Raw genomic sequence first — 15809 nt, 5'->3', positions numbered from 1 at the left:
TTTTTCAAGTTTGAACGAGCTTTTTACGAGCCAAACGTGAAGTCACAAACAGCCCGGCTTGTTTAGCAGCCCTGGTAGTTGAGGCTCGATAAAGAGGATGATGTAGGGATTAAAATTATCTGATGCAAAATATCCAAATTTATTTAATACATGGGCAGATTTGTGAGGGAAAATTATGATAATTTCTTAGAATGTGTCCATGGTGTGTAATGTGAAATATTGTTGCCAATTCTGTCATTGTAGTTCCTGTTATTAGCTTCTCAAGGAAAAGAATCTGAAGCACATCAGAAGACTGTGTGCTTATGCATGTCTATGCATGTATGTGTGTCAGTGTCAGTCCTTGTTAACTAATAGTAGGACAGCCGTCCAAGGGACAGACACTAATAAGAAAACTTAAATACATAACTAAATATAAATAGAAGTTTAATACTGAAATATAATGGTAAGAGGTAAAAATGAAATAAAGCACAGAATGGTGCAAATAGAGATTACATCTAAATCAGATCAACCACAAATTAGAACAAGCAATTAAACCCAAAACATGGAAAAAAACAAAAGAAACAACCATTTGTCCAACATTGCATACTTAAAAAGCAACCACATCTAAACTTGTATCTAATACAACACATTGATCCAAACTCAAAAGTTCAAGTCTCACAAGATCCAAAAGGAAAATTCAAATCTGATCTAAATAACAAAAAAAGTATATTCTTTGCATATAACTCTAGAAAAACTCTAAAAAAAAAGCTCTATAAAAACTGTCAAATATGGATCATAAGTCCGATGAACCTATTTGTTACCACAAATATGGGGTTAAACAATCAACTTGATAGATGATCATATCAATAGAAGAACAACAAGAACTAATTAGTTGCATTAATTTTATGAAAACTAGAAAGATAATTAGTTGGGTACATGGAAAGTTGTTAACTATTACTTTTTACCTATTGATTTTATGGAAAATAGAAACATAATTAGCTGGTGTATTAATTTTTTATTTAATTCATTGCTTTTGATATTATAAGAATTAATTTATGAACTTCATTAGAAAATAACCTACAAATGTGTTTGGACCAGGCTGGAACAACCCGCTGAACATTAGCCTATCGGGCCAATGAGCCGTGTCATGGACTGCTATTCAAACTTGAGCCCATTAAAAACTGGACCATCTCCATGCGGGTCTGCAATTAAAACCCGATGGACCGAGCTTTAAACTAGTCTGGGCCAGGCCGGGCTGGCCCGACACCCACCTCTAGATGTTAGTGAGGAGGATGAACCAAATAGCTTTTTCAAGCTCAAGGAAATGTTCCAAATGGGCAAACTTGATAACTATATATTATATTAATTATTATTACTATATCAAGAGAGAGAGAGATGTATATCAGATATATTAGGGGTAGAGAAATGATAACTTTTCTATTTTTCCTATAAGGTAGAGAGAGCCACAGTGATGTGTGCTTATCTGTTTTTATAGTTACTCATGGTAAATGGTAACTATTCATTGTCTTTTTTGAAAAATTTACTGAAGTGCAATGTAAGTAATAACTTGTTTAAAAGAAAAAAATACAATTACCCAAACAAATTTTTAATGACATTCTCATATCACACGGCATGAATGTCATTTAAAAGAGTGATAAAAAGGTCAATTTTTTGGCACCGATTACCCATGTTTCTTCTTTTATATATTTTTTGAAAAATAACCATACTGTTCTTGTAAAATAGAGCATTTTTCAACTTTTTAGGATATTTTTGTCTTTTTGCAAATATAGCACGGCGTTCGCAAATCATTTTTGTGAATGTCTCAAAAATGTGTAAACCCTTTTTTACTATAAAACTTACATAAGGAGCACAAGTAGGAGAACGTTTACAAATGTGAGGACATTCGCACGCAAAGGTCACGACATTCACAAACGTGAGAGTATTTAGTTAAAAGAAGTTCACAAATATGGCACAACCTTCATAAATCATGCTTGCGAATATCTCCAAAATGTACAAACCTCATTTTACTAAATTCTCATAAGAGACACAAGGGAGTATGTTTGTAAATGTACGAGGACCTATGTCACACAGACTCGACTCCAAGGTCAATGCACCCGCGTCGACACGCACTGACACGGGTGCAGCTCGGACTCAGTCAACCCGACCCTGGGTGCGGTCAACACACCCAGGATCATTTTGGTCTATTTTTTAGATTTTTTTTTTAAATTTTTTGGGCTACCCCCCTCCTGTAAGAAAAAAAAAACTTGAATCAGGCTTCACAACTCATCACCTGTCCCCTAATGAGCACAACTTTGACCGAGTCTTATATATATATATATATATATATATATATATATATATATATAACCGAGTCTCTGTGTCCAAAATTTTTGAAATTGCGCCACACCCGTGTCGCATCCGCACCCATGTGACATAGACGAGGACATTTGCATGTGAAGGTCTCTTTCTCTTTCTTGAGTCCAAACTTTCACACGTAAATATCTTCCTGCCTAAGCTCTTTATGCGATTTTAGTAAAAAGTGGTTCACATATTTTGGGGATATTCACAAACATGATTTGCGAAGATAGTACTATATTTGTGAACTTCCTTTAACTAAATACCTCAACATTTGTAAATGTTTTGAGCTTTGCATGCGAATGTCTTCACACATTACAAATGTCCTCTTTCATGTGCTTCTTATGTGATTTTTTTTAGCAAAAGGAAGTTCACATATTTTTGGAACATTTGCAAAAAATGATTTGCAAGCATCTTGTTATATTTGTGGAAAGGCAAAAAATGTCCTAAAAATTTCAAGAATCAAAAATTTGTATATAGAGAGGATTTTGGGGTATTGTGAGTCATTTTGGAAAACCGCACTATGTTTATAAGAACAGTACAGTCTATTTCCATAATATTTTTTACATATTGTATAACCAATTTGTATTTTGCAACAAAAATAAAAAGTTTTTTTTTCCGGCTAGGTCAAGGGGAAGTCCCCCTGTCACTGACCATACATTAGCAGGTCTTCTATTGGTGGAGGTGCCCCTTGTTCATTGGAGAATATTTCAACCTTGCAGCAAGGAATGCCCCCTGTGGTTTTTGAACCATGGTCGTCCCTTCTCAGGTGATAAACCGTTGTCGCCCCTGACCAGGAAAGTGGAGCCCTTATAGGCAACAAAAATAAAAGCTTTTTTAATTTTGAAAGGCAAGCTGGGGTTAGGCTGACCCTTACCAGAACAACAGTCACCCCATGTGGCAGAGGGATTCGATCCTGAGCCTTCAGCTTGACACAGGATCCCGCTTACCACATGGAATACCACCTCAGTGGTACTCCAAGCTTCAATCTTGTGGCAAGGTACATGCCTCTTGTTTGGAACTCATGACATCTTGTTAGCTTGGTTATGTTCACATGTCGCACCTACCAAATGAGCGGAGCTCTTGTAGGTGCCAAACATGTCAATGTTGTGTCTTGTGTTGGCATTTTACATTTGGCATGTAAAACACCATTTTACTATGGTTGGCTTTCTTGGAACTTGGTATCGGATCGCCCCTTTGCAATTCAACGACTCAGACGAATCAACGAGTCAAGTTTTTTTATTAAAAAAACATAACAAAATCATATATTATGATTTCATACAAAAGAAAATCAAATTACCTGATGTCCAAAATCAATCATAAAGGCTTAAAAAACAAGTTTTGCTAAATATGATTGATACTTAGCTAATTTTAACATCTAAAATGCAATATCATGGGTCACAGAATTTCCTATTACTAGATGAAAATTCCTGCATTTCTCAGTTTCCTATGGCTATTTGGAACCCCAAACTCCAAAAACCTTTCTATCTGGGGTATCATCAAACGGGCACACGAATGATGCAATAAATTGAGAAATACTTGAGTTTTGTAAGTTCTTACTAGGACCAAGGAAACTCTAATGCTGGGACAAGTTGGGGTTACATATTGTGCTTCACAATCCAATACCCCAAACTTATTCCAACTAAGTATTTACGCACACCCATTAACCTCAATTGCTGGGACAAAGTTGGGGTTATGTACCTTGCTTCACAATACAATAGCCCCAACTTATCTCATTTAGAGGGAAGAAGAAGACACAGAAACAAAATTAGGGATTTTCAGAACCAGAGCGCCCAAACGGGTCCCATAAAACCAGAGATCTTAAACTACTTAAACTAAAAAGAAAAGAACTGAGATTATAGTGAATCAACATACAAATAAAAGGAAAATAAGACCAAAGTGGTGCTCCAAGAAAAACCAGAAAGCTCGATTATAAAAAGAAAAAAACTGAGATTTTGGTGAATGGGAAGACGATCAAAAGGAAAATAGGAACTGGGTTTCTCTGAGAGACCCACATTCAAGGATTTTCATAACCAAAGTGTGCCACGTTGTGTACACTTTTTCATCCAAGTTTCAAAACTCACGCAAACCCTAAAATGACAAAACGAAACCCTGAGAGAGAGAGAGAGAGACCAGTCACCACAGACGTGCGTGAACTGTCGCAGATGCCGAACTAGGGCTACCGGAATTCCAAGTCGCTCATGCCGGAGGAGAGACTTGAGGGGCCGTCCGCAATTACCGTAGGGTTTCAAAAAATGAAAATAAAAACTACAAAAGTGAAAAGAAAGTAAAGTGAAAATCAAAGCTGCGATACGGAACTTGGCCGAGTCACTCGTGACTCGTGACTCGACCGAGACACCCGAGTTAGAGTCGTGAACCAGACAAGTTTCGGTTCATGATGAGTCACCTCGTTTTTTTTTTACTCGGATAGGATCTGATTTCGCGTTAACTCGTCCGAGTCTCAACTCAACTCGGCGAGAAATCCAACCATGAATTTTATCATATTAAATAGGAAAAATTCTATTTAAGGGCAGCGGACCGGGGTCCCTTTTGTCACAAGTTCGATTCCCACCGGGTGAAATGGTGCCTTTAATTGGTGGGCTCTGTAAGGACTTGGGTGTCGGTAACCCTGGCTCGTAGGGGCGGGCTGTTGTGACCCATTATCAGAGAGGGTTCCTCATTATAGGAAAAAAAGTACTAATACAATAATGATCACATCAAGGCCGGCTTGTGCATCAATACTAGAGAGAGAGAGATTTGTTTTGGCAGGATCTGCAATCAAGCGTGTCATAATTGCATATCAATGTTGATCACCAAAGAATAACTAGTGCAACAGAAAAAAAAAAGAAAAAGTAGATATTTAATTGAGAATTTTCTTCTGCTCCACTAGATTGGTCATATACTTTTAAATTGTGTTCATAATGCAGAACAGCCTAGTGATCCACCCTGTTTCAAGATCGGAACCTCTATCTTCTGGGATGGATTTTAACCTCCAACCCTGCCTTCATCCCCGTTTCATGTCTTCCATCCCCTGTTCAAACTGGAGCAAGGCAGGGCGAGGCCAGTTTCCCCTTAGTCTATGATCACCCCCTAAAGGATTGGGGATGGAGCCAGGCTAAGCGGGGACAGGGCAAGGTAGGGAAAAGTGTAAGTCCATCCCCGCACGAGGATAGATTTTAACCTTCATCCCCGTTTCATGCCCTTCATCCCTGGTCCAAACGGGGCAGGGCCCGTTGTCCCCCGGTCCACTGCCATCCCTAAAACAGCCTCAGTTAATTTGTGGCAGTATCCAGTCTTCTTTAAACAAAAAATAAATAAATAAAATGAAGGTCATGTTACTTTTCTATCAACAAAGATGCATTCACTGCCAACTTAAGCTCCACACCATGCCCTTCATTTATGTCAAGGGACAGAACATTTTATAAAGTGTTCTGACAACTAGGAGGCCTCATATAAAAAAAAAGGGAGCTCCCACCTTAATTAAAGAGGGGCCCATCCCTCCTCTCCCCCCCCCCCTTAAAAGGTAGAACACTTACAAAGTGCCGCACACACACACACACTATATATATATATATATATATATATATATATATATATATATATATATATATATATATTCCGACGTTTGTTTGAGTCTATGGTGACAAATATTCCGAATTTTTCACAAAATATCATAAAAAAGTTATGCATGATACATAAACTAAAAACTGAGTGTGAAAACAGAAAAAAGTAGTATAAAGCGGTAAGTAAAATACAATTATGAAACAAATGTGTAACCATATGGGAAGCAAAAAAGGAAGCACATGAGAAGTTGTATGAAGCCAAAGAGAGTGAAAATAACGTGAAAAGGACTGCAAAACGATATAACAAGTATGAAGTGATATAAAGCAAGGTACAAGCTTGTTATAATAAAAAATATATGTTTTAATATAAAAAACATAAAAAGGGAGAAGCCAGTGAGAAGCAATAAAAAAGGAGAGGGTGGTGTATGTTCCCCCCGGATGATTCACTGAATCCCACGTCTGTATTCGGGGCTTTGAATGAGCACCACGTATACAAACACATGGGGCTCGTATTCCTGTGTATGTTGACATAACTTTGCATCGGACTCTGGTGTTGTTGCAAAGACTTAAGTACCCTTTCTTGTTATTCTTCTCATAAAGTGATGGCTTGAGAAAATGACAAAAATGCCCTTCATTCAAAAAAGAAAAAACAAACAGTTCAAAAAAAGAACAAACATGTCCTTTATCTAGAAAGTCGAGGATGATGTTGACTCTTCAAAGTCTTCTTTTTCTTTCCCCGTTCAAAAAAAGGACAAGCATGTCCTCCATCCAGAAAGTCGAGGATGATGTTGACTCTTCAAAGTCTTCTTCTTCTTTCTTCGTTCAAAAAAAGGACAAACATGCCCTCCATCCAGAAAGTCAAGGATGATGTTGACTCTTCAAAGTATTCTTCTTCTTTCTCTGTAAACCCTCTCTCTCTCTCTAGAGAAGAAATCAACGGAGGCAAAGAGTTCTTCTTGGAGAAGGCCATGAACATCAACCCTCTCACTCTCTCTCCCTTCTCTCTCTACTTCTGTGCACATCCAACAGACGATCCTACATTGCTCCATCAAACACCGACTGACCTGCACACTGACTGTAGCATCGTTCAACTTGAAGAGTTGTGGAGTCTGATTCAGAGTTTTTGCCCTTACAGGAGAAGGGTTCGGGGGCTCCTCCCAGCGTGGGTAGCATCGTTCAACTTGATTCGTTGTGGAGCCTGATTTAGAGTTTTTGCCCTTATAGGAGGGGGGTCCGAGGGTTCTCCCTCACGCGGATCCCGCTATAGCGATTTATAGTGTTTTTGGATCTCACTATAGCGATTTGTAGTGTCTTCCGCAAATCGCTATAGCGATTTATAGTGTTTTTGAATCTCACTATAGCGATTTGTAGTGTCTTCCGCAAATCGCTATAGCGATTTATAGTATTTTTGAATCTCACTATAGCGATTTATAGTGTTATTCAGTAAGCAAATCGTTGTAAATCGCTACCCGAATTAGGACCAACTTGTCAGGGTTATATCTCCTTAACCGGAGGTCATATTCCAAATCCGTAAAAAATGGTGTCTTTGTTATTGAGTCTAGTTTATTCTTGTAAATTTTAAGCAATTTCTATTGTCATTTCATTCTCAATTTTAACTAAAAACCAGACCATTATTATTTTGTGTTATTTGAGTTGCACAACACCATTCTCGCTTGACATCCACATCTTGATTCTGGCATGCTCCTTGTTGGATTTTTCATTGATTTCTTCCAACCTTGCTTGGAACAAACATATGTCTTTCTCACCACGACAAACTGTGCATTTTTTGACCACGACACCCAGGACCCATACCGGAGGGGAGCCCCCGGACACCCCTCCTATAAGGGCAAAAACTCTAAATCAGGCTCCACAACGAATCAAGTTGAACGATGCTACCCACGCTGGGAGGAGCCCCCAAACCCTTCTCCTGTAAGGGCAAAAACTCTGAATCAGGCTCCACAACGAATCAAGTTGAACGATGCTATCCATGTTGGGATGAGCCCCCAAACCCTCCTTCTATAAGGGTAAAAACTCTGAATCAGACTTCACAACTCATAAAGTTGAATGATGCTACCCACGCTGGGAGGAGCCCTCAGACCCCCCTTCTGTAAGGGTAAAAACTCTAAATCAGACTCCACAAGTCTTCAAGTTGAATGATGCTACCCACGTTGGGAGGAGCCCTCAGACCCCCCTTTTCTGTAAGGGTAAAAACTTTGAATCAGACTCCACAACTCTTCAAGTTGAATGATGCTACCCACGTTGGGAGGAGCCCCAGACCACTCTCCTGTAAGGGTAAAAACTCTGAATCAGGATCTACAACTCATTTAGTTGAATGATGCTACCCACGCTGGGATGAGCCCCCAAACCCTTCTCATGTAAGGGTAAAAGCTCTGAATCAGGTTTCACAACAGTCAATGTGCAGGTCAGCTGGTGCTTGATAGAGCAATGTAAGATCTTCTCTTGGATGTGAATAGAAGCAGAAATAGAAGGGAGAGAGAGAGTGAGAGGGTTGATGTTCATGGCCTCCTCCAAGGGAGATTTCTTTCTCAGATAATCCTGCAGTGCAGAGACTGAGTCTTAAATAATTATCATCTTCGGGGCACTTAAGTCTTTACAACCACTCCTTTTCAAGAATCGTCATTTTTTTTGGCACCAATGGAGGAGAGGGTACTTAAGTCTTTACAATCGCATCAAACTCCAATGCTAATTAATGCTGACAAACATGGGGATACGAGACGCACATGCTTACATACGTGGTGCTCTTTGGGACCCCCGAACATGAGATGTAGCTAACTGCCCTGTTCGAGGGGGAAACATATAACCTGCTTCGATAAAAAAGTGGCAAAGAGAGAGAGAGAGACGATCCAAGTCAAGGAAGGTCCAAACCACTTTAAAAAAATCAATTCTAAATGTATTTTTTTTTTCAAATCTAAGTGTCCGGATGTGATCTACCTAAGAACCAATAGTTGTATTATGTTTTTCTATTGCATAAATAGGATTTATATAATCCAAAAAAAAATTAAAAAATTTAACCATTGATTTTTAGCATATTATAAATCCTAATTAAATGTCAAAAAAACTTGATCAAGTGTTGGTTCTTAGGTTTTTAACCATGTAGATCACATCCATTCCCTCATATTTGCAAAAAAACACATTTAGAATTGATTTTTTGAAAGTGGTTTGGACTTTTCTTGGCTTAGATAGTCTCTCTCTCTCTCTCTCTCTCTATATATATATATATATAAGGTAAAAGGAAATGAACATTTATTATTTTTTTATTTATTTTTTATTTTTTGGTTCTCTTTTTCTATTCTGACCTTACAAATGTGATCTAAATGGTTTGTTTGGTATGAATAGGCTCTTGGATCACTAATTAGGTTTTCCTAAGTTCTCAAGAATTAATGGCCTAAATTTTTATAAATTTTAAGGCCAATAAAATCATATTTTTTTCATAAAAAAAATACAATCAAATCACGTTGAACACATTTGTGGGGTCATATCGGAAAGAAAAAGCTTGAAGCATCAATAATCATGATTGTGCACACCATTTGGACGGTAGGAGAAACCAATTTTCCTCTCCCTCTCTCTTTATATTTATATATATATATATATAATGAAAATTATTTGTAAACATGTAGTCATTCTTTAATGAATTTTTGCCATTTTATGTATTACTCTAGATGTGTTTGCACGCTCGATGGACATGCACAGGGGTGGTTCAGTTGAGGCCCCAGGCATATTTCATTGGAGGCCCATATTTTTTTTTCATTGGAGGACCTCAGCACGAGGCCCTCAGCCTCTGCCATAGTCCCTCAGCATGTAAAATATAAGCGTTATATTTTCTTTTTCATTTGAGGCCTAGGCGGTGGCCTCAAATCTTAAAGAGGCCAGTCTGCCCTGCATGCACATGCATGTAGGGTTTTCTACTTTCATGCGCAGGAGTGCATGTACATGCAAACTTGTCTTGCATGCATGCGGTAAACGCATACTGAGAGAGAGAGAGAGAGAGAGAGAGAGAGAGAGAGAGAGAGAGAGAGAGAGATTAAACATGTCGTTTGTATGAAGAAGACTCATGGAAATGTACCTCATCTGGAAAATTTAAACTGATATTGAGAAGATTCAACGGCTATGGAGCCATAATCAAAGTTGTGGACCTAGGACTCACATATTATGATACTCCCATGCCTTAAACTACCAAATGATTTCTTCAAGACAACTAGCCAGCCTTTCATTTTCCATATGAACTTCCAAAACCCATATTGGCCTTTTTCAATTCTGCAATTCTTATCTACTTCATGAATAGATTATTTTAGTCCAAACTAGTTAGAACCATCTGAAAGAACACTTCGTTTTCTATCTCCTTTGGTAGCAACAAAACCATATCATGCATTATCTTTGCTGACCTTCCAAAATTTTGAACCGTGCAAATTCAATTGTGATGGGCGAGGGTCCACATCATGGTGGGTTTTCATGTCACAAGTTAGTTTACACCACTCATTCATGGAGTCAAGCCACCTGATTTCATGCCCTTCCAAAAATACTGACAAATACCCTTTGGCAATAATGGATTTATAGCCTGCCAAGAAATTGATCAGGACAATAGCATTGTCGTGCAAACCGAAGAAAATTTGAAATATTCAATGATTTTCCTGCATAAGACACGTGTGGGACCCACAAATCTCGAGTGTATCGAGACCACCCATTCTTGGATACCTTGATCCTCAATCTCAAGTGGGACATGTGGTACTATTCCCTCTTAAAACCAGTGTCATCAAAATCGAATAGAATCAGCCTGAATCGATCGATTCAGATTGAATCAGCCCCTTTTCGATTAGAATGCAGGGGCTGGTTCAGACCTCCTATAAAATCAGCTGATTCGGCCTGAAATCAGTCTATATGTATAAAATTTTGAATTTTTATGTTTCTTAAAAAAAATTTAACTTGCATTTTTAATAGACCGGTTCAAAATGATTCGGATTCAACTCATAAAGATTCAGTTTTTTTTGGGAAAATTGATTCGATTCAAAAACCGATTCTTACACCATTGCTTGAAACAATGCACTAGTGAATTCATAGCATTAAAGTTGTGGCTCTTTGACAACTCATTGCAATGAACGGATAGTTTGTTATGAGTGACATGTTTTTCCTACTCACATGTTCTTCATTTAACTTATATGTCAAGTGTGGCCATAAATTGATGCCACACATGGGACTTGTGCTGTACCTCTAAAGCGTCTGCTTCAAAAAAGTGAGTCCTAATTTCTTGCCAGGCTTGCACTGGGCTCAGCCCTTGTCTTGACAAGTAGGACCCACTTGCCCAAAGCTTTCTCTTTTAAAATCAATGCTGTGAGAGTTGTTTAGTAGGTGCACTACATGTACACATGTATAGTATCATAGCTGCAGTGTGCACATGGGAACCAATGTCTGCATGTTGTACATGCATTGATGCCCCTTACAAATGCATGCTGAAAGGAATTTTTTTAATAAAATTAAAAGTTTAATTAAAATTTTTATAAAAAACTTGGTGAGTACAGGAAGTGAATAATCACCCCCAATAACATAAGAAAATATGAGACAATGACTAGAAGTTTTCATTTAGCAGCTCTACTTCCTCCTAGGTCTACGCTGCTTCTACGAACTTTCCGGAACTAGCTTGATAATGATGAAAGGAAGTGATGAGCTCATGTGAAGTGCAGTAAGAAAGAAGCAAATTTTCAATGAAGTTTTCCTGTTGGCTCTTAATGCCTTTTTGATGTATCAAAGCAAACACTGTTGATGCTCAATCAACCAAAGAAAAAAACGAATATTTAAGGCTTTCTTATTCATACAAGTTTTTTGTATATATAATGTTTACAATCAAGTAAAGAGTACCAAGATGATAGGTCTTTCTATGCGAAGTTTCACACTAGCCTACTAGGATTCATTGATTTTGAGTAGTCCCATTCAACATCTTAAGGTGCCCCACTCTATTCAAATTTCTGTTGTCTGTATATGAGTGGAGCCCAAAGAGATGCCAATGGAGAGAGAGAGAGAGAGAGAGAGAGAGAGAGAGAGAGAGAGAGAGAGAGAGAGAGAGAGAGAGAGAGAGAGAGACTTTGCACCACAGTATGAAACAATGACATTGATAAAGGAAGATGATATTTTGAACAAGCAGTATGAAAAATAAATCTTGAAGTTGACTGATAACAACTGCAAATTATGAAGTTTCCGAAAATTCCCCTCCAGCTTTTTGTAAATACCAAAAATTTTCCTTCATTTTGTACATTATCATCACAGTACTCTTACAGTATCACTACTTTTTTCTTTTTCTTGGAGTAACCAGTAAAACTTCCTCATTCACTCGCAAGTTCATTAGTGTACAAGAACCTCAAAGTCTTCCTTACCCAACAGGAAATATGTTGGTAACGGATAATCGTTACCGATAATGGCCAAAAATCAAGACCGTGAATTGTGAGAGCGAAATCTCTGGAAATTCAAATTTGAAACTTGTAATGGGGCAGTTACGATAGGGACAAAGGGATTGAGGGGAAGCCTCTACAAATAGACGGATCATCCATCTACAGAAAAGAAGAAAAACTGAGAAAAACAAAGGAATCCCTCAACGCCGGAGTCCCCTTCGTGCAAAAACCAATACTGGTATCAGAGCAGTTACCGATCCTCACCGCCCCCACCGGACCGCCTTTGCTCAAAACATTTCCGTCCAGCCAATTTCACCCCTGCTCTATTCGGGTTGTCTGCAACAAAGAAAAGTCATTCTTCCCATCCCCGCGTCGCTCCCTATTCCTCTTCTTTAGATAAAGTTAGATAAAATATTAAACATATATTATTACATGCATATTATTTAACTCATATATATATATATATATATATATTATCTTATTCATAACATGCATGATCTTAAATTGCAAATGTATTAGTTTCAAATTAATATGCATGCTCTCAAATTCAAAATTCTATGTTAGTATGAATATTTTTTTGAATGTTGTTAAGTATGATGTTCATGAAACTAAATGATATTATTTCCAGAACGATCCTAGTTCTAATGACTAGTAAGCTCATTGCGTCTGAACTGGCTAAATTGGACAAACTGAATGAAACCAACTATGATATGTGACACCGAAAAAGTCAGATTTGGCCTTATCCATGACAATGTGGAATATGTCATTGAACCAGAAATTAATAACGAATCTACGTATTTGGAAAAGAAAAAATGGGATCAGTGGATCACAGATGACAGGAAAGCCAAGAGCTTTATGCTCATGTTCATGGAGGACAATTTGATAAAAAATTTTGAGACTTACAAAACCTCCAATGAACTGTGGAAAGCTATCAAGGAGAAGTATGCCACCAAGACTGAAGTGAATACTCAACTCCTATTGCATTGGTACAATACATGTAAGATTCATGAAGGTGATAGCGTTGTTGAACATGTCAACAAAATGATTGTCATGGCTAAAGAGCTGGAAACTGCTGGAACTGAGATTCCTGAGAAAATACAGGTGGCAACTATATTGAATAGTTTGCCAGCCTCGCTTGATATGACAGCCAAAACATTGAGAATGAGTGGTTATGTTCTAAGTGTCACAGACCTGCCAGGAGAAGAGAACTAGAGGTGAACCTGGAAGAGGCTAACCATGCACACCAGAAGCCCATGGCCCAACATCGTTCACTTGGACCCAAGAAGCCACAATTCAAAGGAAGATTTCAATCAAGAGTCAAGAAGGTTCCCCAAGGTGTCTGTTACAACCACAAAATGTTGGAGGAATTGGGAAGAAAGAATTTATTGGAGTGACTGAATGCAATGCGACATTAGCTGACTCTAATGAATGGTGGATTGATTCAGGGGCTACTTGGCACATTGCAAAAATGAAAAGAGGGCTGGTGTCGATGAAGAAGGTCAATGCTGGAGAACAAAGGGTGTATATGTGAAACAACACCTACCTAGATGTGGAAGGTGTTGGTGATTATAGATTGGATCTTGGGGACAACATCGTGGTCCTCAAAGATATATTTTATGCACCTAGAATGAGAAAAAATCTGATTTCTGTGCCAGCATTGATGAAGAGAGGCCTAGAAGTTAGGTTTTACAACAGAAAAGTGTCAATAGGGAAAGACAAGAAAGTACTTGCCATGGGAAAGTTTATCCCGGAACATGATTTGTTTTGTATCCCTGTAATTGACACTGAAAAAAATAATATTGAGTTTTCTGAGTATTCCTTGTGTACTTTGTCAGAATGTGATCTATGGAACTCTAGATTGGGTCATCTTGGAAAATCTAAAATGGAACGAATAATCAAAATAGATTTAATACCAGGTTTGACTAAGGCAGATTTATCACCTTGTGAACATTGTTTAATCGAAAAAATGACTAAGAAACCCTTTTCAGAAGGAAAAAGATCACATGAATTATTAGAGTTGGTCCGCTCGGATATTTGTGGCCCTCTAAGTACAAAGACGTACAATAACAAGGAATATTTCATAACATTTATAGATGATTTTTCAAGGTTTGCCTATGTCTACTTAATCTATCTTAAGTCAGAAGCATTTGACTACTTCACGAGATACAAGATGGAAGTAGAAAGGCAACTTGGAAAGAATATTAAGGTGTTGAGAATAGATAGAGGTGGGGAATATAACTCAAAGTAATTTGAATCATATTGTCAAGAATATGAAATCAAAAGAAATTTGACAATGCCTTATACGCCACAACAAAATGGTGTGGCAGAAAGAAAAAATAGAACTCTGATGAATGTTGTAAGATGCATGTTATCAGATTCTGGTCTCCCAAAGAACTTGTGGGAAGAGGCATTGGTAACTGTGAATTATGTTCTGAACAGAATACCCACTAAAGTTGTTATAAGTACACCTTATGAATTATGGAATGGGAGGAAACCACATTTGAGTCATCTCAGGAAGTGGGGGTCTTTAGCCCATGTTCTCATTCCAAACCAACTCAGAGATAAGTTGGATAACAAAACTCTTAGATGCAACTTCGTAGGATATTGTGAGAAATCATATGGATATAGATTTTTCCTTAAAGAGAAATGAATCATTGAGTATAGGGATGCAACGTTTCTAGAAGATATTGTGGAAGATGAATCTCTGGAAAAGGAGAAGGAACCTCTACTTGTAATAGGCTATGACTATTACAATGATATTGCTGAAAATGATCCAAAAATTGAGGATGAACCTCATCCAGAAATGGAAAATAAAAACCCTACGAATGTGGAATCATCTAGTATACCTGCTATTGGAAACAAAAGATCGAGAACTTCTCCTGCATGGATGAATGATTATCATTTATATTCGTGTGAGCCTTCATGTTTATCTGTGGATATAGAAGAGGATAATTACATAGACCTGATAAATTTCAATGATGCGATGAACTCGCAGGAATCTGATTTATGGCTAGAAGCCATAAAGAAAGAAATGGACTCCATGAGAAAGAATGGAGTGTGAAAAATATGTGATTTACCCAAGAAAAGGAAGACTATCGGATGCAAATGGGTATTCAAGAGGAAGCTTAAAGCTGATGGGTCGATTGATAAGTTTAAGTCTCGATTGGTTGCCAACGGTTATTCTCAGAAAGCAAGTATTGATTATCAAGAAACATATTCTCCAGTAGCTAAGTTTGCATTAATCAGAATTATCTTGGCCATCGTAGCGCATCTTGACCTGGAGTTATATCAGATAGATGTCAAGACTATGTTCCTCAACAGAGAGTTGGAGGAAGATATTTATATACAACAACCTGAAGGATTTCAGGAGGAAGTTCAAGAGGAAAGGGTATGCAAGTTAAAAAAATCGATATATGGTTTAAAACAGTCTTTTAGACAATGGTATCTCAAGTTCCACGAAATAGTTATTCAACTGAGATTTGTTGCAAATAAAGCTGATAACTGTGTATATGTA

The sequence above is a fragment of the Nuphar pumila genome, chromosome 7, assembly GCF_984573655.1.
Source record: "Nuphar pumila chromosome 7, dmNupPumi1.hap1.1, whole genome shotgun sequence".
Classification (NCBI taxonomy): Eukaryota; Viridiplantae; Streptophyta; class Magnoliopsida; order Nymphaeales; family Nymphaeaceae; genus Nuphar; species Nuphar pumila.
The sequence above is the reverse complement of the archived record's forward strand: the minus strand, read 5'-3'. Positions refer to the sequence as shown.